General features: G+C 31.7%; 1 long non-coding RNA gene across 1 annotated transcript; it reads right to left on the bottom strand.

The window, feature by feature from the left end:
• Window positions 1–9,433: 9,433 nt before the first annotated feature.
• LOC132750919 (uncharacterized) lies at window positions 9,434–12,352 on the bottom strand. The gene is made up of 3 exons (XR_009628615.1): window positions 12,177–12,352; window positions 10,631–10,749; window positions 9,434–9,613 (listed from the first exon to the last, which is right to left on the bottom strand). It is a non-coding gene; the product is annotated as an uncharacterized LOC132750919 (long non-coding RNA).
• Window positions 12,353–27,790: the final 15,438 nt, after the last annotated feature.

Here is a 27,790-nt window from a genome sequence, read left to right as displayed (position 1 = left end):
CCGGTACGTTACGGATAATCCTCCAGGGAATAAGTCAGAATTACACCTAATTAAGAACAAACAACTATTACGTGATATTTTTAATTTTCTATAATTATGTTACCGTTTAAGGTGGAAAAACTTGAATGATGTGTTTGAAAATTATCAATGTTTCTTTAATATGTATCTCAAAATGTTACAAACAATAAATTGTTTATACTGAAAATCTACAAAATTAAAATATTCGTAGTGGCATCTGCCATAATAAATAGAGATATTTTCTGCGAAAACTTGTGTGTTTACTTTAATTATTTTTTTTTGCTCGGAATTATTCATAAAATGGTAGGCCTATAGGAGAGATTTACCAGTGGCCAATATTCTAAAAATAGAATTGCTGATAAGCACTGACCATAGCAACCGTTGCTGGTCGTACATCCTCTTTGTACTACCTAGTCATTTTACATAAGAATGTCTATTAAGAAATAAATATGTGAGCTCTGTTTTAATAAAGTAGAGATTTTGATGCTAAAGCATCATTAGTCCCCGAATAGAAAAATGATTGTATTATCATAAATTCAAGAAAATATCATGAATAAAGAAAAGATTAACAATATGTTGAGTAACTATTTATTTACAATAAAGACATATGTGAAACAAACTTGCTTAGAAATATTGTCAAGAAACTGTTATCATTTTTTAAATCAGCAAAAAATAACGTACACTTAATTCATCGTAAACTTAATTCATCGCGAATAAAACAGGTGATTGAAAATAATTAAAGTAAAGCATTAACATTAAGCTTGCAAAGTGACTGGGAAAATATGATTAATTATTGTAAGAAACGATGCAATTCTATTGTACTTTTAAAGGTACTGACTACAAAATTATATAAACAAAACAATCTTTCTTATCTCATATTTCCTATTTATTTATTTTTTATTGAATATTATATAAATAAAACTGTAGGGAAAAGAAATCTTCAAACAATTATAAAAACTGTAGGCAAAAGAAATATTCGAACAATTATAAACACATTGTTTAGATATTTGTTATAATATGTGGCTTTAAAAAAAGGTATAATTAGTTAACAACATCAAATATATAATGCCTAGCTTATAAGTATGATATAGTTTTAGAGGTGTACTTGTATTCTGAAATAAATTCACGGAGGTCATAATCATATCTACCTGATCCCAGATTTTTTTCCAACCACACTGTAAAAAATGGTAACGCCTGACGCGTTCCACAGGTGTTTGTTAACAAAACGTATGTGTTCTCGTTGTGTGCAGTATAAAAACACATGCGTTTCTTTATGGAACGGGTGTTTATAACTAAAACAGTAATATGCAGTGTTTAAACGGTTGCTGTTTACATTGACATGCCTGTGTGCAAACATGAAACGTTTGTGTTTACTTTTATGTCATAAGCTCATCTCGTGTTTTGATTATTAATAACAAACAAAACAGAAACATAACAGTAAACAGAAACATAACAGTAAGGATAAAACAATACGAATGTTAATAAATATTTAATGAGAAAGTGTCTCTGTATTAAACGCCGGTGTTTCAGGGGCGAACATTCTGCGTATGTCATGAGTGCCGATCAAGAACACCTTCTGATATTATCCGAGGTGTTACGAATTTAACTTCCTTTCTCCTGCTGCAGCCGAATTTCTTGGCGCAAATTTTACCTTTCTTCATTTTGCGTGAATTTAGCAAGGAAAACATAGAAAAAACAACAGCAAAAGGTTAGTACGATGTACTTATGTATTTGTAGATCAAATTCAAAGAGTGAAAAGGCAGATCTTTTTAAGACGGGCGCAATAGAGCATTTTCATTAACCATAAAACTGATTTCCCCACCCACTTTGTTATTTATATGAATATAGAGTCAAAACATATAGATCTAGAGAATAACGTGCTACTGTCTTTTGATATTAATTTTATCAGGCGAGGCTGATAAGGACTAGAAAGGGCGAGGCTTGCCGGCAAAGTAAAGATAACAAGAAAATCGTCTAGCCTGTTTGTTATGATTACATGTATAGTATGACATGAACATTGATGATGTCATTTGCAATGTAAATTATGACGTCACTTCATTTAGTTGGTGTTAAAACTATTCGCTATCTAATTAATTCGTAATTGAAATCGAAATTGAAATAATAAATAAATATCGCATCTTGATTCAAGACTTGTATAAGGGTATGAGATTACATTGTAGAATTCACATGCTGATGAAAATGAGAATATAAGCAATTGAAAAAAGTCCGTTAAAATGGGCGTGACTTATTGAAGTTATTCATATGAAGTTTTGCACCTTTCTGTTAGCCTAGTCTGTTCATAATTTTGCTTTCAGGATGACTTTAATAATGTGGCAGTGCTGAAGGCTTTAGAATCAGAAACAGCTTACAGAAAAGGAAAGGGCCAGAAGACTCAGCCTTTGATGCAAATAATTATGGTAAGGGTGTTAGATATTCAAAATTTTTAATGTCCTAAAACTTCTTTTTTATGTGACCAGCTGTGATTCAGTGATTGACATGTCTGTACATCTGTGTACATATTTTACATCAACACTTTTTAGGGAATATACCTTAACATCTTATTTCCATAATTATCACTATCAGCATGTCATATTGGCATGCACACTTGTTTGATAAATAATTAATGCGAGTTTTATTTCAAAACTGATTTATGTAGGAAAACTATTCTAACAAAGAATAAATTTCCATGGTAGTTGTCACTTGATGATAACGCTAAAAATGCTTTAAACATTCAATTTGAATAATATCTAAGGCTTATACAAATGCTAACAGTTTGTTCTTTAAAAAAAACTGATGTTTAAAAATTATCGATATTTGTTTCTGCTTGAAGATGATGGGAATCTTGTGAGACTTCTTTCTTCTGCACCAGAGTCGGCACCAAAGTTGGTTGCAATTGAGAAAGATGAATGTATTGTGAACATGGCTATTGTTTGTGATGGTACACACATTCTTCTAAAGACAGCCAATTCACTAGGGGCCCTAGCTGTGTCGATTGATTTGTATTAACTTGCAGACCTAGATTATTCAAAGGCATATTCACAGGTTGGTTAAAACAAATTTTCAACAAATTTTAATTATTATGACTCACTTCTGTTTTTAATGCTAAATTTCTATTGATCAATTATGTAATATTGTAATAATAAGTCACAAAATTTTGGTTGATGCGCATGCTCATTGACATCACATTATAAAATGACATTTTGCACTATTCACACCACTGGTGAAGAGTGCTTCAAACTTCCTTCATAAAATTGCATTGACTTGTCCATTTGTATGTGATTTGCCTTTTAGACTTTTATGTTTGTTTTTGTTGATGTCAGTTTCAGTACACTAAGATCTCCTTTGCGAGTTATGAATCAAGACTTTATTTAAAGGAAAGAATCGAATTGATCTATCTAAGAAAATAAATATCCACACTTAACATTGTGCTTTCAGAAAAAGAATGCTACTGCGTGTTTTCCAGTTTTATGTGATTTTGTGTTCTTAATCACAATTTCAAAAAACCTTTTCCTCAAAATTTGAATCATTACCATGTTTAATGAATAGGGATTTCTTCAATAACTTCTTATGCTAATATGCTACAATGAATAAAATATGTATGTATACACAGGTGCGTGGGTTCCTTCAGCAAACTGAACTTCAGCACCAGTTTGATGGGCATAAGAGATATGGATTTGTTCAATATTTAAAGAGAATGAACATGGAAATGGAGAGAAAAGAAAAGAAGCCAATGTGACTTAAGTGATCCAGCTATCATAAAAGGAAAAGTTGAACTTTAATTTCATTTGGATAATTATCAGTTTACACTTCCTCAGAAGTATGTTTTACTAAACTATAATCTTTTTTGAGAGTCGTTAATGATGCCTTTATATGTAACTATTCACACTCTTCATCATAAGTATTTTTGAAGAACTGATTTCATAAATTAGATGTGATATTTGCCAGCTGAAAAAATTATTGAGGGGTGAACATCTCATCATATTTAATGACTAGTAAATCCATAATTGTTTTATCCTATGTTTTGTTACAAAGATAAATTGTTTCATTAACTGTAGATTTTTTTTTGGTTTGCAAGTAAATTAAAAGTTACTAAGTACATACTTTTTTATTATATTTATTTATTTTTTGTTTATCACAGACTGTACTTAATGATGATCATGAATTATTAATATATTGCTTCTGATCATCTATGCTAATTACAGAGGATGACTGTTGCACAAGATTTCATGAAAAAACACACATATTTTATAAAAAGCGAATGATTTTAACCAATAGAAATCTGGCTATTTTAGTACAAATTAATAATTTTATATTTCTTGCAACAGATGTTTGATGATGTCATAATTTTTAGCTTGATTATTAAAAAATGGTAAGGCAATAGCTTAGCAGCTGATTATAGCATTAGTGTTGCATGACACAATGTTAAGTTTTTTAGAAAAAGAAAGGCAACCATGGACTTCTGATATTTATTTGGAACTTCACCATTTTGTGTATGCAAATATAAGTTCACATAAAAATACCAATATCTCTGTTCTGCATTTTGACTAAATGTTGTTCCTTTTAGAAAATTCTGCACATATAAAATTATGTATTTTTTTTGTGTGAAAGTTGTATCTCCAGTCATAGAATTTTAGCCGAAACTTTGTACATGTGTTAGATACGAAAATATTATTTACCAATACCCATTCAAGGTAATTATGCCTCATTTTGGAGTAAATGCATAGAGAATAGTGCAGGCATGTTGTCGCTCTAACAGCTCATTTCATGCTTGTGTTTAGCGAAGTTGTATTCTTGAATTATGTTAAATTAAAAATGAAAAAACTGTATAATGTTATAATAAATAAATTCCAAAAATACTTCATTAGCATTTTTTGTAGTTAAAATATGCTGTACATGTATTTCCTTAGTTGTTTTGATCTTACCTGAACATATACAGTAAACACGTAATGCATTTGAAATTGAAATATGTGACATGTTTATCAGGAACACTTTGAAAGCAGCACATGTGGGTTAGGAAACATGTTGCAAGTTCCAGTTTGAAACACCAAACGTGTTTACTGTACATGTTCAGGTGTTCCCAAACTGTAACATTACAAGTGTTCTGCTATGAAACGTGTCACATGTTTCAGTTTGAAACACCAGGAAGCGTGTAAAACGGGGACATCTGTGCGTTTATTCGTGAACATGTGACGTGTTCCATTCTATAGTGTTTCCAAAGTGTAACAGGAAAAGTGTTTCGAAATGTGTTTAAAACTTAAACACCCGTTTTTACAGTGCACAGATGTGACACATGACTATTTTGAGTAATTATGTTGCCTTTTCTTTTTTATATAGGCTGCTGTAAACATGTTTAACTGGGGGATTTTGTCAACTTTTTAAATAAATTAAATTTATCACAAACATTTTCAAATATCACCTGTTGGTCAAACACCATTTTAACAGTCAATCTTTTGAAATATAAAGTCAATTGACTATGAAAATATGAGCATAATGTCACTTTGACTTGCTTAATACTTAAAACTGAACATGAACTAAGCATAAAGTTTTAAATTATATTTATGTTAACAACACTCAGTTTTGGGTCTTAAGCATACATTTAACAATGGCTGAAATATAATACCCTTGAATCATAAAACATATTTACATTGACAGGGTGAAAAAAAGGAAAATGAAAATGAAACAAAACTGAGCAATTAGCAGGCTTATTTCACATAAAAATGATAATTCATAGAACACAATACATGTCATGTAGCGAGTTGTTTCAAGATTGATATAGACATAAAAGTACATGTAGATGTTTAGCAAAAATTAAACCTTATAACATCACACTTATCTTATATATAAAATATATCAATACTATTTAGAAAATAGTTTTGTATTTTCTTTCTTCATTTTGAATATTACAAAAAATATATGTTCAGATAATACTGATCTTTAAAACTTTGCCCCAGGAACATCATCTTATGTTAACTTTACAGAAAATGCTATCATTGTTTACATGTTGTCTGTACGACCTTCTAAGATTGTGTGTATACGTAGTCCACACAGCAGTTATCAGTGACGTGGTGGTAAATCTCTCCTATTTAATCATTTTCTTAAAAAGAAATAATTGTTTTATGTTCGACCTTCTCCGGTCATCAACGGTCACCAATTTCCAAAGACCTTCTTCTATATTGATCGATCATTGTCAACTATATTCCTGATACAAACGTTTATCGCTTATTTATCCCCCCCCCCCCCCCCAAACAATGTTGAAAATAGTTAAATGAAATATCTTTATATCATTAAAAATGTTCCCCGCAGGAAACCATTTTACTTGTACAAATTATTGACTGGTCAAAGAGTAACTTAGTAACTCGTGGCCACGACAAAGTATCTCGTGGCAACGAGATAAATAATCAAAGCACTGAATGTACTGATGGGGAGGCTATGACAGAATGTTTCAGACTTATAGTTTCTTTTCTTTTTGCTTAAAATGTGCAGTTATTTCAATTATTACCAAAATAAGAAGATATGCACATTGTGCCATTTATCCTTACTGTTGTGTTCAACCATTCATATATATGGTTAATATGGTTGACTATTCTTTTTGTTAATATTCCAGAACATTTCATTGAGGTCTACATTCGGACTGCTAATCCTGCAAATTTTGAAAAACCTAAACTGTCAATAATAAATGACATACCAGAAAGTATGACGACTGTTCATTATAAGATAACAATGACTGTTCCTTATCAAAATATTCTAGGACTGTTCATCATAAATACTTTATGTCATTTTATTATCATTGAATGATAATAACAACTGCAAGTTATGCAACATTTTTATTGAACATAAAAATTATACATATTTACATGTACCATAATTGAGATCAATAAGATACTGTCTTGTGATGAGTATTAATATTCATGCTCTACGGACAGAAAGTTGTCTTCTCCCGAAGCAAATCTCGAATAAAATCACGTTTCAGAAAATTATTCCCATTTCATTACTCGTCGCTGACTTTGACGGCTTCGGATATTTATTAAAACTAAATATTTCTTGAAAAAATACATATCTGCAAAGCTTATTCAAAATTGAATCAACCTAAGTGAAAATTGATCAGGAAGTTATATCTTTTTTTTTTTTACCAACTTATGGTAGTTAATAGATAGATTCTACATGTATTTTTAAACCTCACTAGCTTGAAATATAACTGCGGAAAATCTATTGTTAACAGGGTGTGCGGTTATTACATAGGGTTTTCCCTGTCGACCATTTCCCGCAAATAGATGAGAACATCGAAGCGTCAGTGCTATGGATGGTGTTATAAATAGCGTGTTTTGGAAGTTTTTGTTGAAACTTCTCCAAATCCCTCCAGAGGCGTGCACGTCGCGGAGAAGGCACACGGCAGGTCAAGGTCAAGTCATCTCAAGTACCAGAGGTGATTGGTTGACCTGTCGTGACTTACTCTGAAGGTTTGGCGCTAATGAATGCCGTTTTTGTTGTCGTCAGTCAGGAAGTTGATGCCTTGACAGTATTGTCGTCTCCTTTACCACCAACGAACGGAGAATGGGCTACCAGGAAGATTCGGCTTGAAAAAGATGTCCCCGATGCTATAATCTCGGACATATGGTTATTCCGGCCCCGAGTATAAATAAACTTAAAACACACACACTTTTGTTGAAAACAAAACAAAAAAACAACAATACATTTTCTGTAGTATTTTTTCAAGTGTTGTAAAATGAATACGAAATTCCTATTATGCCGCCGATTATTTTTAGAACACAAACATATAAGTTTTTTTATTTGATTTATTCAAATAAACATTAATCACTTCAGCGCGCGCAAATATCGTTTTCAAATTAAAGTTTTGTAAGATATGTTGATGAATTCCCGATGCTCGACTGTAAGTCATTCGTATATATATGCGTTTTTTTGTTGTTTTTTTTGTTGTTGTTTTTTAAGCTTCTTATTTTTTAATATTTTTTATGTATCTCATAATTTTTATTGAAAATTTGAATTTTATTACACATGTACTATCAAATTATGATGCGTTGCCCTAGAATTGAATAAACTTTCTAATTACACAATACGGGGTCATTCATTTGATTGAAGACTGATCTTTGCGTCTTTCTCTGAAATAATTATTTCCTTGTTAAAACATATTTGACCACATATTTCTGTCATTTAACTGTTCACTTTACAGCTATATGATATAGCGGTTTATGAGCGTTTTCCGCGTACAGCCTCCTAGGGTGTACTAATAAGTTAGTTTTCCTTAGTTATCACGCAAGCACGATCCATGTCTCTGATGTAAGCGACAATTTACCATTATTTGTCTTTAAAAAATATTAAGGACTATTAAAATGGTTTATATCAACAAAAGAACAACTACGGTGTTGCAACGTTCTAGTTAATGACCCGTCGCTGCGTAGTAATTGGAAAATTGTTATCAAAAATAATAAAGAATGTTTGCCACCTAATTAAAGTATTTACTTATAAATTTTCATTTATGCTTTTTGTTAAAAAATTATTGATAAAGTTATTATGTAGAAGGGTTTTCATACCAGAACTATTTATTACAGACGTACGTATGCCTAAACCTGATTACCGCGGCAGTATGACGTCACGGAGTAGTGATTTTGAAAAAATAACAAACAAAAATCAAGAATTTTTCAGAGAATTATTATCTTTACAAATTGCAAATATGAAATTAAAGAATGAAAATATTTTCATATTGTAAATGTCTGTGATGAGTGATGAGTCAGCTTAGAAAAAATCAAGGTACTATTTTTTGACCTGATTACCGCGGCAGTAAGATTTGACGGACGGTTATTAACATTGGGGAGGCATAGCCTCCCAAAAAACATACACATGTCACCTTTGTGCCAACGTACTGATGTCTGCAGTCACGGATTTATATTACTTATTATTATTGTATTGTAATTAAGATCCGTGCTGCAGTTGACAAATGTTCTGTTTAATTTTTGTAATCAGAATTATAACAAAATTATTCTAAAATCCTGTATGAAATAAATATATACATGTATTTCCCTTTTGAGCTATGACGCATGCATGAAATTATTGCTGAAATTCTAAATATTTAATTAAAATCGCTGCATAATAATTTGATCCAGAAAATTTTATTTTGGTTATGGCTTATGCATAGCATTCATATGTCTTATATAACAGAGACATTTTATATTAAAACTCGTTAAAAAACGACCATAAGATTATGGAATCAACATAATTTAACCGTTTTTTTATTTTTATATATGAATATATCATTAGATAAACATTATACCATTTGATTACCTTCATAATTTCAACAAGCATCTTGGAATACGAACAGATTTACGTTACATAAAAGTGTCTTTCAACAGTTAAAAAAAATAATATATACAACAACAACAACAACAACAACAACAAAATGTTACAATATGAGATATTTAATCAAGCTTATATGAACAATGTATTTAACAAAATAATAAATGGGTGAATTAACTATTATAGACAGAAGTGAGAACAACCGAAACAATAAATGATGCATATAGAATCGTTATAAGTATGCCAAAGTTGATTTTATCGACTGTTGTAAGTGGAGCATCAGGATCTACAAAGAGAAAAAAAAAACATACGTATCCGGTTTTGCTGTCACGTGCTCAAATTCCATAACAATAAGTATGATAACAGAAGAATGTGAATAAATAAGTGTGTCGGTTAAAGGAACGTCTTTACTATTCATGCTTGAGTTAAAAAAAATTAAAGTTCTTATCATATACTTACTAATGAAAACGAACATTTTAAAAAGGATAAAAACCTCATTTAGGTTTTATGATTAAAGAAATGGAAATGATCATGGTCTGACATACATCTGTTAACAAGGTAGGGACCATGCACTTTTTTCCTGTTTTTTGCAATTAGATTACATTATGCACTTTTTTTTCTAAAAAAAATCTTTGGAAGTGAGACGCATGATATGTGAGCATTTACGTATTTTGAAAAGGAAGCGTAAAGAACATGTTTACTTATCAGAGAAATCATTCACACACAACTATAATTCAGGTCAATTAAAGTTTTATAAATTGATATGTATAACTTCCGAAATATATACTTTTTTAGGTTTCTTTCTTTTAAACTGAGCATTTAGAATTAAACGTCCCTTAGCAGTATTCAATCTGCTATCAGTTAAAGGTTAGATATATATTATGCTCATTTGATATTTGAAAATACTGATAATTGCTATACAGTCTCTTTTTTAATGTAAATAAATCTTTTGAGTACGAACAAGTTGAAAACTCTACATCCTTTGGTAAATACCGTACATATACATAGTGTCGTTAAAAACTAGCATTTTTGTAATAAAGGATGAATGTTGCAGCTTTGTATACTCTCCTTATCAAAAAACACACATTAAGAAATAGTTTCCTAGGTTTCAATAATACCCTGCAATCAAAATATTTTTCCTAAAAATGAACATAATCGATTATCCTGAAGCGACGATTTCACGTATTAATAGCCATTTTTCAAACACCACCCTTTTTAATTCATTCACTTTAGTACGGCGCAAAGCTTCTTATATTCTTCACTATGTTAAAATTAACATTATATTTGTTTTATTGGTGCTTACCTTCAAACCCATGTAGGCCCAGCATCGTTTCCATACGGTTGTCTAACGCGGGCGTACTGATATCATATGATATCTGGGATCCCCTTGGTTCCATCGTATTCTCCTTTTATATCTCTCTTCTGAAAAAAGGTCGAATGAAAATAAATTAAAAAGTTTGTCAACACACATCGCAATCTTTCGCAATACTGTGGCAAGGGTTTTTAGAAACTGTCGAGTTTTAGTCTTAAGTCTAAGTAAGATATTCGCTATTTTTTGTAAAAAGTCAAAATTTACATAGTGACATAAAGTATTTCTTTTAAACTTTAAAGAAATAAATCCGAGATATTCATTTACATTATATACAAACAAATAAATTATTCCATGTTCGTTGTCACACATGTGGCAACAACTATGTCGGTCAATTTCAATGTCAGATGACTTTAATGTTAGCAAAAATAGATATCACCCATGGTAAATGTCTGCAAAAGTCAATTACAATTAAAGTCAATATTAATATCGGTCTAAGTCAGTCTCAAAATAAGTCAATGTCAGTTAAAGTCAATGCGGTTCAAAATAAAGGTCAGTCAAAATAAATGTCAACCAAAGTCAGTGTATATAAAGCTAACGTCAGCAAACTTCAATGTCAACTTAGTCCATGGCAGATAAAAACAATATCAGCCAGTCCATGGTGACCAGTGGTCAGCCAAATTCAGAATAAGCTTAAAAATCCTGTAACACAATTTTTTATGGTATGATGCTCAAATTAACATATATCAATATTGTAGGTTCGAAAAAGCATTATTTATAAAGATATTACCGAATTTAACATTTCGTGTAAATACAGGGAGGTAATAAAAACTTTGTTTTCTATAAAGTTTAAGTCCAATTTTACAATAAGAAATGGATGCATATATTTTAGTGATTACATATAATATGCACAAATATTTGCAGTACATATTTTACATAGTCTTCGATGTCTGAGCATTGTTTTATTTGCATAATTATGTACATATGTATAATTTCACTTAGTCTGGTTTACCACTTTGGTCACAACATACAGGATCTTTAAGTCCATTGCAGATAAAATCAATATCAGCCATAGAACTTAACTTTTTGTCATTATTTATTTATTCATTTATTTATTTTTTAGAAAACAACATTTGATAGTAAGAAATTCTAATTGATATTGAAGAAAAGGCAACAGAGTTTAGAAGGTTAGAATTAAAACCATGAACAAAATTATACCAACGAGATTTATATTACTAATTATTTTTATGAAAGAATTGAAAAGACATTATTTTGTAACTGTGTTGTTTATTAAGCTTACATAAGCTTTCAGATAAAATCCAGCCAACGACGTTACATCAAGATACAAAAAGTGACTGAATTTGCCGGTTTACATATGTAAAATATGTGTCGAAAATATGCTTATAGATGTATATGTACGCATGTCTCCTTTTGATGTATGTTAAATTGTATTCAGTGTGAATTTCCTTTACTATTTTAAATTTAGTGTAAATATTGTCTCTGGTAAAAAAAGAATATAATGATATATGTACGTACTCACCGGACAAATGTACTTCCGGCAATTTGAACGCAGATATTTGCTAAATAGAGAGCTATTCCTTTTCCGTTTCAGTGAGAAGGTATATGTAGTTTATTCAGTTTTGTTTACGACATTCGGTTCAATGAACAGGAATTTTATAAATTGTGTAAAACATTCGTCGTCCATTTCACTATATGCTTAATTGCCCTTAAGGTACATATAGATATGTAAATATGTTGTATAGAGAAACTATTCATAAACATGCCCTCATATGCATCGTTATGTACCGAAGCGTCATCGGGGGGAAAAACTGTATCTTATGAAATGTTTTTTTTTAGAAAATTTAAAATAAGTAAAAATGTATTCGTTCCAACATTTTATTGTTGATTCCCGAAAGAGTTGCAACATAAGATGAATACATGAATATTGTACATAAACAGAATACAATGTTCCGGAACCTTATATTATTGTGCTGTTTTAGGCGGGGTTTTATCCGTAAAGCTCTGATTTTTTTTTAATTGATAGTTTTAATAGTTTACTTGAATTCATATCGTCAATGTTGTTGTTTCTATTTTTACCTAAAATAATATGAAGCAATGACGGTACATAAAGTATGGTGGCATATTTCTGCCACCAGATAGCCTGATACCTAACTAGTTAATTAAGAGGTTAACTAGTTACGTAACTAGTTAACCTTGATACCTAACTAGTTAATTAAGAGGTTAACTAGTTACGTAACTAGTTAACCTGATAACCTAACTTAGTTAACATAGAGGCTTAAAGTAGTTAAAACCGTAACTAGTTACCCAAGCACCCAATGTATAAACGTTGGTTAAACTTTAACCACTGGGTTAAATCCAGGTTAGGTTAACTTTTGGGTTAATAACTTTGGTTAACGATTGTATAAAATTTTAGCTTAAATTTATCCAGCGTAATTTCTGGCTTAAAATTAACCCACGTATATGAGGTGGGTTAAATTTTTAACCAAACATTAACCAGAAATAAAATGGCTGCCGTTTGTACGCTTCGTCACAACTTTTGTTCATTTTTGCTTCGGAAATTATCGGTTTTATATGATTGGCAACGATCTATTTCTTTAAGTTGGCGTAGTGACGGGAAACGGAAACAACCTTTTCCAGAGCCGGAAATAAACAGTTTTAAAAATCAGCTGTCAGTGTCGATAATCGGGATAAATCATGATACAAAATGTTCATTTTTAAACCGATTAAATTGAAGATCATACTGAGGATAGACTTGAAAGGGACAATTTATTAAAGTTAAATTACGAAAGTCATTCTGGAACCAGTAAACGAGCCTGTGGATGATCCCTGGAAAGACAAACTATGAGGCTGTATAACTTTGGTGAATTGATCAGTTAAATTTTATTCGATCAACACATTATGTGTGCGTTTTTTGTGTAATTGTCAATAAACAACATGAATTATTAAAAGGTACAGCACTTGACAGCATATATTCAACTTAGAGGAATCCTTCTTGCTGAACTTATCATTATGAAGAAGGGTATGATAATGCATTTTTAACTTTTTGCTGTCCACTGTCAAACAGTTTGCATGACTTTTGGGGGTATCCGGACAATTCCCCTCCCGGAACGATTCCCCCTCCCAAAAGTAAAATTTGAATGTTTTTTCTACAACCTCCCACCATTTCCCCTCCCGTTATTTTTTTACGGCGGGAACAATTCCCCTCCCGTTCTTTTATCAACCGGACAATTCCCCTTTCCCGTTCTTTTTTAACAACCCGGACAATTCCCCTCCCGCTGTTGTCAGAGCGGCCACAATTTCCCTCCCGTGGCTGTTGAATATATATATTAGGGATGTCATCTGGAGCCGAAAACGGCCATCCGATATCCTGAATCAAAAAAACAATTCCGCGATGGTTCGGATCCCGTTGTCATAAATTCTTAAGGATGTCCTGATATGACGTTAACCATTTCTTTCGCGACCTTTTTCAAATTGTAGTATTTCGTTTTTCTTCCTTTTTAATTGAATGATACTTATCAAAAATCTTCCGTTATTGATTTTTATTTCTTCTATATAGAATACGACTAGCTTTTATTAATAAATTTAGTGCGTGTCGGTACTTACGATTTCAAATGAAATGGAAACGAAAATCGCCGCCGATTTGTCTGAATTCCTCAATTAGCGCTATAGTACGCAATAAAATTCGCTCACATTTGTGAAAACAAAATAATACCCGTAAAAATTAAATATAATGTTTCCTTGTTCAATAACACGCATACAATTTACACAACGATGACCTTTGACACGCGTGTAGCCGGCTTTTTCAAAAGAATCTGCCAATCTTGATGTTTACCATCATGTAGCACTGGCTGTTTGATTCGAATCATCAAAGAAAGTGCCGAAACTTACATGAATTACACACATTTTAAGTGTTCATTAAGAGAAAAAAGAAATGTGAAAAAAAAAATGTTTTTTAAAAAAAAATGCACATGTTTGATTAATACTAAAGGAGAAAGTTATTTTGTCGATAATTTTTCGTATCAATTTCAATAAAAGCTTTGATAATTAACATATAATTGCGTAAAGTGAATTTCTTTATTTGCTAATTTTTTTTCTGCAGATTTTTCAATGTCTAAAAATAAGGAGTCGACGGGTCGGTAAGCCCCGAAATATATATAAATTTAATAACCTAATTAAATATTTTTAAATTTGGACATAAAAAAAATGTAACATCGTTGCCGATGACAGTCGCCACGGGACTTAGAATCTTACAAAACTTAGATTTCGATTAACAACATGTTTCATAATTGACTCGTAATTATTATAGTAATTATTGAATTTTTTGTGGACTGCAGAGGTTATGATGTGTATTGTCAAAACTAATCGTTATCGAACGTTCGGATATCCGGATCTTCCGAATGACATCCCTAATATATATTATATAATATTGTTTATTTGAAAGGTATATACAATTTTTGCAATCAAGGACACATTTAATTAAGGGCGGCAATGATTAAAGATTTTTTATTGACAGTTTGTTTATCTTAAGCAGCGGCGGCAATGATTAAAGGCGGTATAATGTCACTTTTAGTGAAATAATGATTGTTAAAAGTTCCGATCTTTAACAGTTTATTGTTAAGAGTAAAAACTGTCATCTTTTTGATAAGAATGGTTATAGATTTTTTTATACGCAATGTGAAAAAACGGGAGGGGAATTGTCCGCTCTGCTAAAAAAATGGGAGGGGAATTGTCCGCTCTGCTAAATTAACGGGAGGGGAAAAGTCCGCCCTATTAAAATAACGGGAGGGGAAATGTCCGGGTTGTGAAAATAATATGGGAGGGGAATCGTCCGGGAGGGGGATTGTCCGGGATTCCTTTTTGGGTTTTGTTGTGTTTTGTGTATAAAAGGGATAAAAGGCCCGTATAAAACCATTATCTGATATGAAAGTTGGCAAAACAAAGAATGAAGTCATATAAAGGAATATATTTTGTTCATTCCATATTTCATGCATTGCTTTTGCTTTTTAAACCATTGTTATTCCTAAGGAAGTGGCTAGCCGTACGGGCCCGTACGGCTAGCCAAAAGTTCTAGCCGTACGTGAGTCACGTACGACTAGCCAGGACACACTGTATTGTCTAGCCGTACGGCACTTTTCAAATTTATATAGAAGTCGAAATTATACATATATTGTTTTTTCATAAACTTTAAGCGAGGATTTTAACCATGAAATAGTAATTGTCTTCGTATAATTTACTTGAAATAGAGATTAATAGCCTTGTTGGCTACAGTAAAAGAAGTACGAATATCGATTTTTATCATTTCAAGACATCGAGAAAAAAAATACGCGTTAGGTCGCAGTTAAATAACATCAATTTGAAATAGTTTACAAAATTTTGATAATAATCCTTTTTGTTTCATAAAGTTTAATTTTCGACACCTTTAAAATGAAAAAAAAAAATCAATGTTAGGCTCTGATATTTGCGTTTGATTTAAATACCGACGGTATAGAAGTTTGTCCATCATTAAGGAAAGTTTGCATGTTCCGTGAAACGCATTTTAAAATTCTATTGTCAGTCCCTGGGTAGGCTTTAAATTTATGGCTTATTAATTGTTTGTGCTTTTATGTTCGATATTTATCTACTGAATTTGAAAAATTATTACAATTATTTTTGCTTTTCACCGTTTTTTTTTCAATGTTCTATGTATTTATTTATTTATTTCACTCCGATCATTATTTATTCGATCCATGTGCTTAATTAACAAAAAAACATCTTTCAGTCAAATAAAAAACAAATCATAATCATGAGGCACAAAATAACATATTTAACATGGTCGACTTCTATATAATTTTTGAAAAAGTGCCGTACGGGGCTAGACAATACAGCGAGTCCTGGCTAGTCGTACGTGACTCACGTACGGCTAGAACTTTTGGCTAGCCGTACGGGCCCGTACGACTAGTCAACTTCCTATTCCTTAAACCAAAAAGTCGAGATTGCTCTCTTGGACATCTTATTGTTGTCATGTCGCTAGCGAAACAAGCCAATTGGCAGGTTGGTCTCGCAGTGTGTGGCCTGATGGCCACATTGTCGCTTGGACTAAAATGGAAGAATCAGCTTATTAGGGCTTTAAAATCTGTGTCACAAGGTGAAAAAAAAATGTGCAGCCTGACCTCAGGACTCGAAACCCGGGGACCCTGGGAAATACCGTTCCGCGGCCTTTACTGACTGAGCTATCTGCCCGCTTACACATCTTCTCCCCTATTAAGTGAACAGTTCTGAAACCGTTACATTACTCCCCTGCATATATGTAATTTGAATTTCACAGAGTTAAAGAGAGCAATGTGAATTAAACTCTGAGCTATATGCAGTCACAGTCCCCCGTTGGGCGCCAAATGTCACAGGGTGGGAAAAAATGTGCAAGCCTGACCGGGACTCGAACCCGGGACCTCGGAATACCGTTCGCGGCTCTACCAACTGAGCTATCTATTGGCCTATATTAAAAATCGGCCGTTTACACATTTCTCCCTGTAATCCAGTGAACAGTTTCTGAAACCATGGACATCTGTTTTTTTGCTGGCGACAACGAACTCGAGCCATGCGATAGCACAATAAGAAGCCATTTCCCTTGATATAAGCCTAGAGACATTGGGACAACGTGCCCACAGTCTGGCATGTGTTGTAGCGCCAAGGAAAAAAGCGGCGATAAACGAACAAGCAAACAATGCCAAAAGTGACTAGAAAGAGGTCAAAAATAATGCTAAAAGTCCTTTATTGCGTTAGTTCAATGACAGTTAGAAATATTGGTTGATAAATACTAAAAATCAATCATCAATTGTTAACAACTGTTATAAAAAATATAACTTCAAAACTTGAATTTTGACTTTTCTTAAAATCCTAGTACAATGTACATTTTTTTAAAGCTAATGTCCTTAAAATATTTTGGCTTATCTTGTGTAAAAAATTAGTCGAAAAAATCAAATGTTTATTAAATAGTTTCCAAAAAGAATATTTGATGATACATTGATAATTATTTTAGCCTCTATCAAACAGATTTTCAAAAGGCAAAGTACTTGTAATACATATAATCATGCTTATTTTCCAATCTTTAAAAAAATTCCTAATCAAACTGAAATTGGAATATCCAAAGCAATTAAGTTAGTTATTTAATTAAGTTCATTCCCATTATCATTAACAGACATATGTGTTTGTGTGTGGCATGTGTGTTGTTATTTTGGTTTTTTTGGCTAGAGTACATATACATTTTTTCTATAAATTATGAAGCATTTCCTGTTGAAAAACTTGCTTTTTCCTAATTTGATTCAGCAAAAAATTTCCAGAATGAATGACCTAGGCAATTTTGTCTTCTCAATCAAAAGGTTGATAAAGGGCTTGTTTTATTTCTAGCAGCAGGGAAGAATAAACAATGTCATCTTCTGATTGAAAATTAACACTGTTTTGTACTTAGTTTCTTAAGAAAGTTTACAAGTTTTTATGATCATGAATTCACACACAAGTATATATCATAAAGTTATTTTATCAACATTTTAAAAACTTTCAACTTGTAAAAAATGTCCCCCAAATAGCCTCATTTTTTTCCAAATAAAGGTCTTTTTTTCAAATTAACTTAAATTTAATTTTAGGCATACACACTGACACATTCTTCAGAATTTTAACTGAACAACAAGATATTGTTTTCTCACTTATGAATTATTAAAAGATTGTTTACTTTTCTCAAGGATAGGAAGCTGCTTTAGGTCTGATTAATGTACACCAATTATAGTACTGAAATGGAAAATGCAATTTTCTTAACACTTAATATTTCATTCTATATGTACCGGTACTCAAACAGATTACATTTTGTTTAACAATTCATGTTCCATTTCTTTGTTATATTATTTTTGAATTAAACTGCTTTGACTCTAAAAATACTTTCTCTTTATATAATTTAACAATGAAAGTAAATATTTATGATTGAACCTCTGATGATGAAAGCATTTATTAGGTATATTTAAGCATGTATACCTTGGAAATGGCCATGCGGAGATATTATTACAATATCTCACCCCATTTGCTAACTCTTGTATTCATTAGAGGGGAGGGGAGGGGTTTAAATAATAAGCAATAAATAGAGGAGAGAGGAGAGAGAGATTTAGACCATTATTCATTGTTAAAGTTGAGGATTTATTTTATTTATTAAATAATTTATTCAGACTTTCAATGTAGATGAGAATATTTTACAAAAATAATAAATTTAACAATAGATATAATTCTAGAAAACATATTGGAAATATTTTTAATTTTCAACAGTTATAGGACTAACCATGTATGCACCTTATTAAGTATATATAGGGCTAACTTATTGTTTATTGGGTAACAGTCATATACTATTCATTACATTATGTAACATAATTATATTGAAACCCTGGTGTTACCCTACTTCAATGACATATAATGGCTTATTCCTAAAGCTACTGGACTAGTATAATGTTTGCCAGTGACAGGTTCCAATCATTTCATTTAAGTGTTTAAGTATTTTTACAAACAAGATACATGTAATAAGTATGCAATTATTATATAAGATGTAAGAATCATATAAAAGTTTCTAAACATAATATTGTAGGGTATTAAATAAAAATAATACAAAATTGAAGTAGAGGTAAATTTAAAAATCACTTTGATTATTCATGAATTCATTATGGGTAAATTCAAGATGACTAATCACTATTGTTTCTTTTTCATAATTATTGATCATTTAGTTTTTCCTCTGTTTAGTAAATTTACTGCTGGGAACCAAGTTGATTTTGCAGTTGAGTGTTGTGACTAGTGAGAATTATAAAACATGTTTGAATGTTTAAAATAAAGGATGTCAGTCATACAGTCACAAGAAAAGCAAAGTGATTTTGTTTTCATTAATGTATCTTATCAGTTTTGTTGTTGTTGTTGTTTTTGTTTGTTTTTTTTTTTTTTTGGGGGGGGGGGGGGGGTGACAGGGTGCTGAATTGTGCTTAATATGTAAACTTTCCAAAGTAAAGCTCTTCCTGATTAGTAATCATGGAAAACATAGCTTTGGCAAATGCAAAAGATTCCCAAAGGACTGATATGATAATATTTAGTTTAACTGAAACAGAAGTTCATATATTATATAGTTGAAAACTACGGGGCAAAAAATCATTCAAAAATTGCATCTGATGTTGCAACAAAATTTTTTGAGTTTCGACGTTTTTTAGGTACCGAATCCTGATAAGGGAAATATAATGCCGTCAATACTTCTGCATCAAGTTGGTTTTCTATGTATGAAATCAGTTACATTCTAACCATTTTCTGTCCCAGTTGACGGATGATTTTTGATATTTTGTGCTCGTTTGCAAGTACAATTTAATTTGTAAACAAAGCCCATAGCAACCATGCGGTCCTCACTAATTACCCGACAAGAACCGTCAGTAAAATGGAAAAATACGAATTTAATTTCACTACTTCAAATCATTTTTTTATAATCAACCAATTCCTAATAATTAAACAAAATGAAAAACATAAATAATTCCCTTCTGAACCCCATGTTTATAGGCAAAATATCTATAGCCGGACAATATTCGTTGGTTATACTTGATTTAATTTTTAATTCCCGTTATCATCAGTTCCGAGGCAAAACAAGTTCATCTACGTAAAAGTTATATTTTGTACATTTGTTTAATGATGATATGTAATTAGTGTGGTGACAATAACATAATAATATATGAACCGATTTTAACTCTACTATATGTGTTTAATTTGACATATTCCGCGAAAATAACATAACCGGATATAGAATTATTGCCATGTCGGATTAGTTTTGGGTTAGTTAATCCAGCGGTAAAAGTTTACCCATTTTGGTTGTAAACCTTTTGCGTTAATCTCGGTTATACAAGTGACTAAACCAAAATGGAGTTAACCAAAGTTCGTTAAATTTTAACCCACGGTTAGCGTTTAACCCAGGGTTAATTTAACCAACGTTTATACAATTGGGTGCTGATAACTAACTAGTTAATTAAGAGGTTAACTAGTTACGTAACTAGTTAACCTCTTAATTAACTAGTTAGTTATCAGGTTATCTGGTGGCAGAAATATGCCACCATAATAAAGAGATGTCGGCATATTTATAATGGAATCTGTTTATTAGTAGATTTTACAGGAAGATATATTAAAGGGATATTTATTAAATCTGTAGATGCAATTATTAAATTGAATTCAATCTGGGACAAAAAATGTCCCATGTCCCAGATTCAACATACATGCCAATAAGATAAAATAGAAAACAAATCAACATATTGTTCCTTATTTATTAGCTTCTATATTAGCTATTAACTATACTATCTCAACTATTTTCATGAATGTTGTGATTTTAAACCCAGAGTGCACAGTTTTTGTATTCAATTCCTATTTAGGAGAGCAAAATCAAATAAGATAATTAGCCTCTTATTAAGCATTTGTAATATCCAGCAAATACTTTCTTTTGTTGGTTTACCGAATCTTAATATAAAACAGAGTTGATATAAAAAAGGCTATCGCGTGTGTGGCGCCGTTATATGTCGCAACGCCGCTAAATGTCGCACTTACCGCTAAATGTCGCAACAATACGGCTAAATGTCGCAACTGCCGCCAAATGTCGCAAAATCATTTGCCGTTAAATGTGGCAATGTTAACGTTAAATGTCGCACGAATTTCCGCTAACGTTAAATGTCGCAACACTACCGTTAAATGTCGCAAGATATAAATTCATGTTAAAAAATCATGATTAAAAGTAGAAGTATTTTAATTAAAAAACCCTCTCATAGTTATTTTTTACTGTAATTGCCATTTAACAAAAAATATCTTTGTTTTTAATTGTTTTCTTTTATGAACCTAAAATATCGAGGATTTAGCTGCTACAAAAATGTAATTTTTGACGTAAAAAAGCTTATTCTTAAAAGATTCATTTGAAATTTCAAGTCCAATAGATAAGTTTTTTTTCTTTTTTTCCCTTTTTATTTATAACCCTAAATTTAAAACATTTTTAAAAAAGTATTATGATTTTCATGATCAAAAATTGGTTTTAAGAAAATTTATTGAATTGAACCTTTTTTTTCTTGTGTTCAATAGAAATTTTACAGCCATACACGGCTTTTTAAGCCCTTTTTCAAGTCCGGTTTTGGTTTTTTCCCCCGGTTTTCCCCATTTTTTTAGTAAACCATGATTCCCCCCCTGGAAAACGGCCGTTTGGGGTCGTTAAAAATGGGAAAAGAAAAGGGACTCCATGGTAAACCGGAACCAAATTGAGAAATCACCACGGTTGTCTTAAAAATGTTTTAATGCAAGGGGGGGCTACCGGAACTCCCCCGAAAAAAACAGCCAGAGCTAGGTAGACCCGGGGGGTCTTTTTGAGGTCATGGGGCAACAAGGGTTTCGGGTTGGAGGGAAATTCCCCCGAATATTGCGACAAGTTAGGTTATACAACATGTAGACGGTGGTGTAACGCCCCTCATGCCGAACAAAAAATTTTAAAGAACGGAAATATATAATTGAAGTGTACTTTGGATCATTTTGTTAGAAAAAAGGAAACACGGGGGGGACAATTTGTTAAATAAAAGGAAAAAAAATTTCTTCCAGCTGTGGTTGCAAATTTTCAGCTCAAAGGTTTACCGTTCAACCTCTGGAAGGTTTGGTGTTAGACCAACAAAGTTTTTTTCCCTAACTTTCCCATCCCCTTTCCTTTCCGGGATGGCAAATTCTTGCTTTGTTCCCTTTTTTTAACCAAAAAATGACTTTGAATTGGTAACGTGGGTTCCAGTCCCCCCCAGTTTTTAATCTTCAAATAAAACTTGAACAGGGAAAGCCCATCGGTGGGCATCACCCCAGTACCCATTACCGGTGGCAAAAACGGCGGGATGGTTCCGGGAAAAAAAATGGGGACCCCGGTGGGAAATGGAAACCCGTGTTCTAAGTCCCGGGTTCCCACGGAAATCAAGCGGGATACACAACCGTAATTTAAACATCGGCCGCCTTAAAATTTGTTAATATATCCGGCGTATTATCGGGTTTTTTCTTGAACGGGAAATTACACCTGGGGGCCGTTATATTCAACTGTGTTTTGAAGTCTAACGACATTTTGTTTTTGTCGGGTGGCCGTACGTCTGGCGAAATCAACGTTTCCGGTACGAACCGGTTTTTTTATGAAACGGTGTCCGCAAGGAACGTTGTGTTTTCTGCGACGTGTTCGCCAAAAAGCCTTTTGGTTCACGGCGAGGAATCAGTCCTTATGTCGCCAGTGGCGCCCGCTTTTGAAAAACATCACATATGAAAATATCCAGTACTTAAAAGTAATTGGGTTTTTGGAAATTTACATGATTATTTATCAAACGGGGTTTAATTAACAAATGGATTATTTATAAAAACGGGGAAATAAATAATTTTTTTAAGTGTTCCAAATTCCCCAAAAGAAACCAAATTAATAGTGAGAAAAACCGCTTACCTATTTCTGCACTAGAAAATTCACCCGCTTTAAAAATACTATGGGACGCTTTACCGGTTTTCTTTACCTTAAATGGGCCTGGACCTGTACTGAATTGCTATTTTGTTGGTTTTTGTCAGATTGTAAACAAAGACAGGATCAGTGGTTTAATATTGGGGGAAAATAAATGTGAATTTAAAACGAAATGTAAATATTTTTGAATATTTAAAGAGAAAAATTAAAGTCTTGTTTCTGTACAATTAGTGATTGGAATCATGTCCCCCTTGGTATAACGAAGTTTTTTATTTGAATACGCCCACTGATGTAACAAATGTTACAACTTGGGAATAATGGTCTAACAGGGTTTTTGGCAAAATTTGTATTTCGGTTTTTTTCAAAACATAAACAATAAATATAATAAATAATTAGTGGGGGGTTTATTAATTTTGAATTTTGTATCTTTATTTGAATTTTAACTTATTTTAAGTGGAAACCTTTTTTTACCCTTGATATAATGGAAATAAACTTGTCAAAAACTCTCAAGCAAATGAAATTAGTTAATTGTTTATGTTAGTTTTCCCTTGCGTACTTGTGTTCCGGGGATGTTGTTAACCGATTTTGAAATTTTCTTCCAAGAAAAAAATTCGATTGCCCGCGTTGGGCCCAAATTACCGGGAAAAATTATTTGTTTAATTTTGGGCTTTTATCAAACGAAAACCTGCAAATATTTTTTTCAGGTTTTTGGCTGTTTTTGGGAACTTTTCTTTAGGGGGTTTTCTTTTTTCTCTATTTTTTAATCAATGAAACTTGAAAAATGTTTTCCTCAAACAAACATTCCTGAACAACTTTAAAAGTATTCAAGGAAAAAAATTACGGCACTCAAACCCACCTGATCCGGGCCCCAAAGAACCAAACAATTTTTCATACAGTAAAACCAAGGTTGACATACCAATTTTAAAGCTTGCTGCCTTTTAAATGAAATATTATAACTGAAATGGGTCCGGAGGTGTTGATATCATTTAATTGGTTTTGTTTACTTTTTTGTTTAATAACACCGCACAGCGCCCACTGCAATTAATCTTATGACCCTAACAATGTACAGGTTAAATTCACATGATAAAAGTTTCAATCCTATGTTTACTTGAAAGCTAAATCGTTTTAGTTTTTAGGATAGATTGAAAATTTTTATAATTCCAGGTTTGCTCCTAATAATTTAAGTACAATGCGGTTTGTTATCATCTTCCGAATAAATGTCACCCTCCGGGGGGGACGTTAATTGGTTAACTTGGTTTTTGACATTGCCCTTTGTTTTGATATGATTGGTTAATCATATTGTCCCATTTCTTCAAGCTTTTTGTTAACAACAATTATTTGCCCATTTTATATTCAAAGGTCATAGGAGGCCTCCGTAACAAATTTGACAGCTAAATATTTACCCTAACCGAGAAAAAAATGGAAAATTTTTTTTTTTTCCATTTTAATGAAAGCTTGAAACGGTTTCCCGGGCCGTTGGTTTTTTTAACTCTTTTTGGGTTATGTTTTTTTCGATTTAAGTTTCGCCTTTATTAAATCATTTGGGTTATGGCTTTAAATTGCCTTTAAAAAAATTCCCAAACAAAAATATTCCACTTTAACCATAAAAACTTATTTTTATAATAAAAGTAAAATGCATTTCTAAAGGAATTAAGAATGATCCTTTGAAAAAGGATTTTCTTCCCTTTTTTATAATTTTTCCCCAAAACCATCAAAATTATTTCATTTTAAACTTGAAACCAATTTATTGATATCATGGAAAAACAAAAATTTAATATTAACAGAAAACCGGCCAAAATTACGTTGAAAACATGCAACAGTATGAAATGCAGGGTCAAACACGGAAAAAAATTTGGAAACAGACCCCAGCTTGGTCTATTCGAAAATGGGAAAGGTTTTTGGGCCTATTTTTTTAGCAATTTCAAATAATAGTAAATCCTTGGGGATGCAATTTTAGTATTCCCCTCACAGGTGGCCGGAAATTTCAGCGGGGTTCGGGGTTGGGGTTAGATATTTAGCGGAAAGGATATTATATATTATATGCCCGGCAAATTGAGTAAGCCAAAGAAAATGGTTCCAAAAAGTTAGAAAACGTACAGGAAATTAAGAAAACATTTTTAACCATTTGGAACAAACAACTATTACGCTTTGGAAACATGGGCAAGTGATTATTTCTGGCCCAAATTCGTTTTTATACTATGAAGATTCTCAAAAAAAATTTAAAAATTAAATAAAAAAAATTATTTTTTTTTTTTTAAAAACCCATACTTTTCAGATTTCCCTAATAAATTTTTAAAAAAACCTTAAATTTTTAAAAACGGGCCCAAAAAAAACAAGGGCCCCTTTTAAAAAAAAAAATTTTTTAAATTAAAGACTTTTAAAAATTTAAAATAGCCCAAATTTTAAAATTTTTAAAAAACCAAATAAAATCACCCAAAAAAAGAAACTTTTTGTTTGAAAATTTTGTTTCAAAAACTCCTCTTATATATTTTGAAAAAACAAAAAGGGGCCCTTTTTGGGAAAAATTAAAAAACTACAAAAAACCCCAAAAAACCCTTATTTAACCATGGCTTTTTAAATTAAAAACCAAACTTTTTAAAATTTTTCCCCCAAAATTTTTGGGCATCTAAAATATATTTTCAATACCCCAATTTGGGTTTCCTATAAAAAAAGGGGAAACCCAAAAGCCAAAGGGGGCCCCGTAAAATTTGTTTGGGCTCAAAATTTAAAAAAAGGTACAGGTTCTGAGTTTATGTTTAGTCCCCCAATGCTTTCCAGCTTTTTTAATTGTAGTAATTGGCTAAAAGCAAATTGAAAACATTATTCAATCCAAAATGTTTTTTTTGGGACTTAAAAAAAAATTTTGAAAAAAAAAATGAGTTACCCTACTGGGATTTGAATCCAACCTCTCCTTTCCCTAAGCGGCCGAAACCCTTCAGCCACGGTGAATTTTTATATGTGAACGGCCGGGAAAAAAACCCTATTATTCAAATTTTTGGGTTTTGTAAGACTTTAATTTTTGTTTAACCCAGATTTAAAAAAATCCGGGGAGTTTTACTTAAGCTGTATATTAAAAAAGAATTAAAAAGGGGCTGAAGTTCTTGGTATTTTCTAAATCTTTGAACCAAAATCGTATGTTATCTTATGCTTTTTCCTTTATACGTTTTTTTTTATGTATCATTATTCTTTTTTGAAAAGCACCGGGGTTTGAAAACGGGAATTCGCAAACTAATTTTTGCATCAAAAAATTTTTATGTCATTTTTTTGACACCCCACACTTTATCCTTTGCTATCAGTCTATTCCTTAAAAGACATTTAAAAAAAGTTTTAAAAAAAAAAATGTTTCTCGACTGGGATTTTGAATCGAGACTCTCACTCCAAAGCGAGCGCTTTTACCCCTGTACCCGGAAAAAGGACAAATAAGTTTTTAATAAATCAAGTCATTTAAAAATTTTGAATTTCCATTGATTTTCGGGTTTTAAATCCTTATTAATTTTCGAGGTTTTTTTTGTTCAGGTAAACCAGTTTTTTTAAAATTGAAAAAATATTGAGCAAAAAATCTTCTCCGCCCAAACGTCCGACATATAGAATTATATATTTCCCTACTCGGTTTGTAAAAGTATTCGGAAATCACCCTCGCTAAAAATGTTTTTTCTTTGAAAAAATTAATTTCACCCCGCGTAATTTGGTTTTGTGCTTTATTGAACTTCTTAAGCCAACGTTTTATTTTTAAATTTGAATGCTTTTAAATTTTTTTGGATATTGTAACAAAAAAAAAATTTTTTCTTTCTTTTAAACCAGTTTTAAAGCTGTTTTTGAAAACTATTGTTTTAGGTTTGTCGTAACTTTTTTGTCAGGATTGAATGTCCGTTTTTTTTTTACGTATTTTCGTCAAAAAAAAATAAAAAAAATAAAAAATCTTCGCCCCATTTCGGAATTACTTTGCTTAAAATTAAGGGCCCCCTGTCTTTGCCCACTTTAGCATGATCTCCCCTGAATTTTTCGGCTTGTTCTACAAAAGGGAAGTAAACCCCTTCCCCAAAAAATGGACTATTTTGGCATTTGCAACAACATTAGACTTGAAAAATTTTGCTACCTTATTTTTTTGGTTGACGACCCAAACAAAAAAAACTGGGGCCAAAAAATTCTTAATTTTATCCTATAATTCTTTTTTAAAACTTTTTAAAAAGGGTTTTTCAGAATCATTTAACTATTTAGTATATATACAAAAGATTAAACGAATTTAACAGGAAAAATTCTGTTCATTTTAGTAAAATTTTGCTTCTATAGGGAAGCAAATAAAAGAATGCATACATTGTTTTAAAAAATTAACAAATTCGAAAAAAAAATTTACGGAACTAAATTTCAACATTGATACTTTGTGACGTCATATAATGACGTCTTTGAAAAAAGGCATGAGTTATGCCCCAAAACAAATAAAAAAGATTAAAAAACATAAAAAAGACGGTTTTTTAAAAATTTTGTTGTAAAAATATCAGAAAAGATAAGAAAATATAGATAACAGAAAAAAATTTGATAGCAGATAAATAGAATGATTGGCCCATGGATGGAGAACTATTGACCAAAAAGGTACCCCAAAAAATTCCTCCGCCCCCGCCAGATCCCAAAGGCACCAACCCCATTTTAAAACTTATCCT

This window comes from Ruditapes philippinarum, unplaced genomic scaffold, assembly GCF_026571515.1.
Source record: "Ruditapes philippinarum isolate M1 unplaced genomic scaffold, ASM2657151v2 ctg3773_1_1_1_1, whole genome shotgun sequence".
NCBI lineage: Eukaryota > Metazoa > Mollusca > Bivalvia > Venerida > Veneridae > Ruditapes > Ruditapes philippinarum.
Note: the sequence above shows the minus strand (reverse complement) of the source record. Positions and strands in the feature narration are given on the sequence as shown.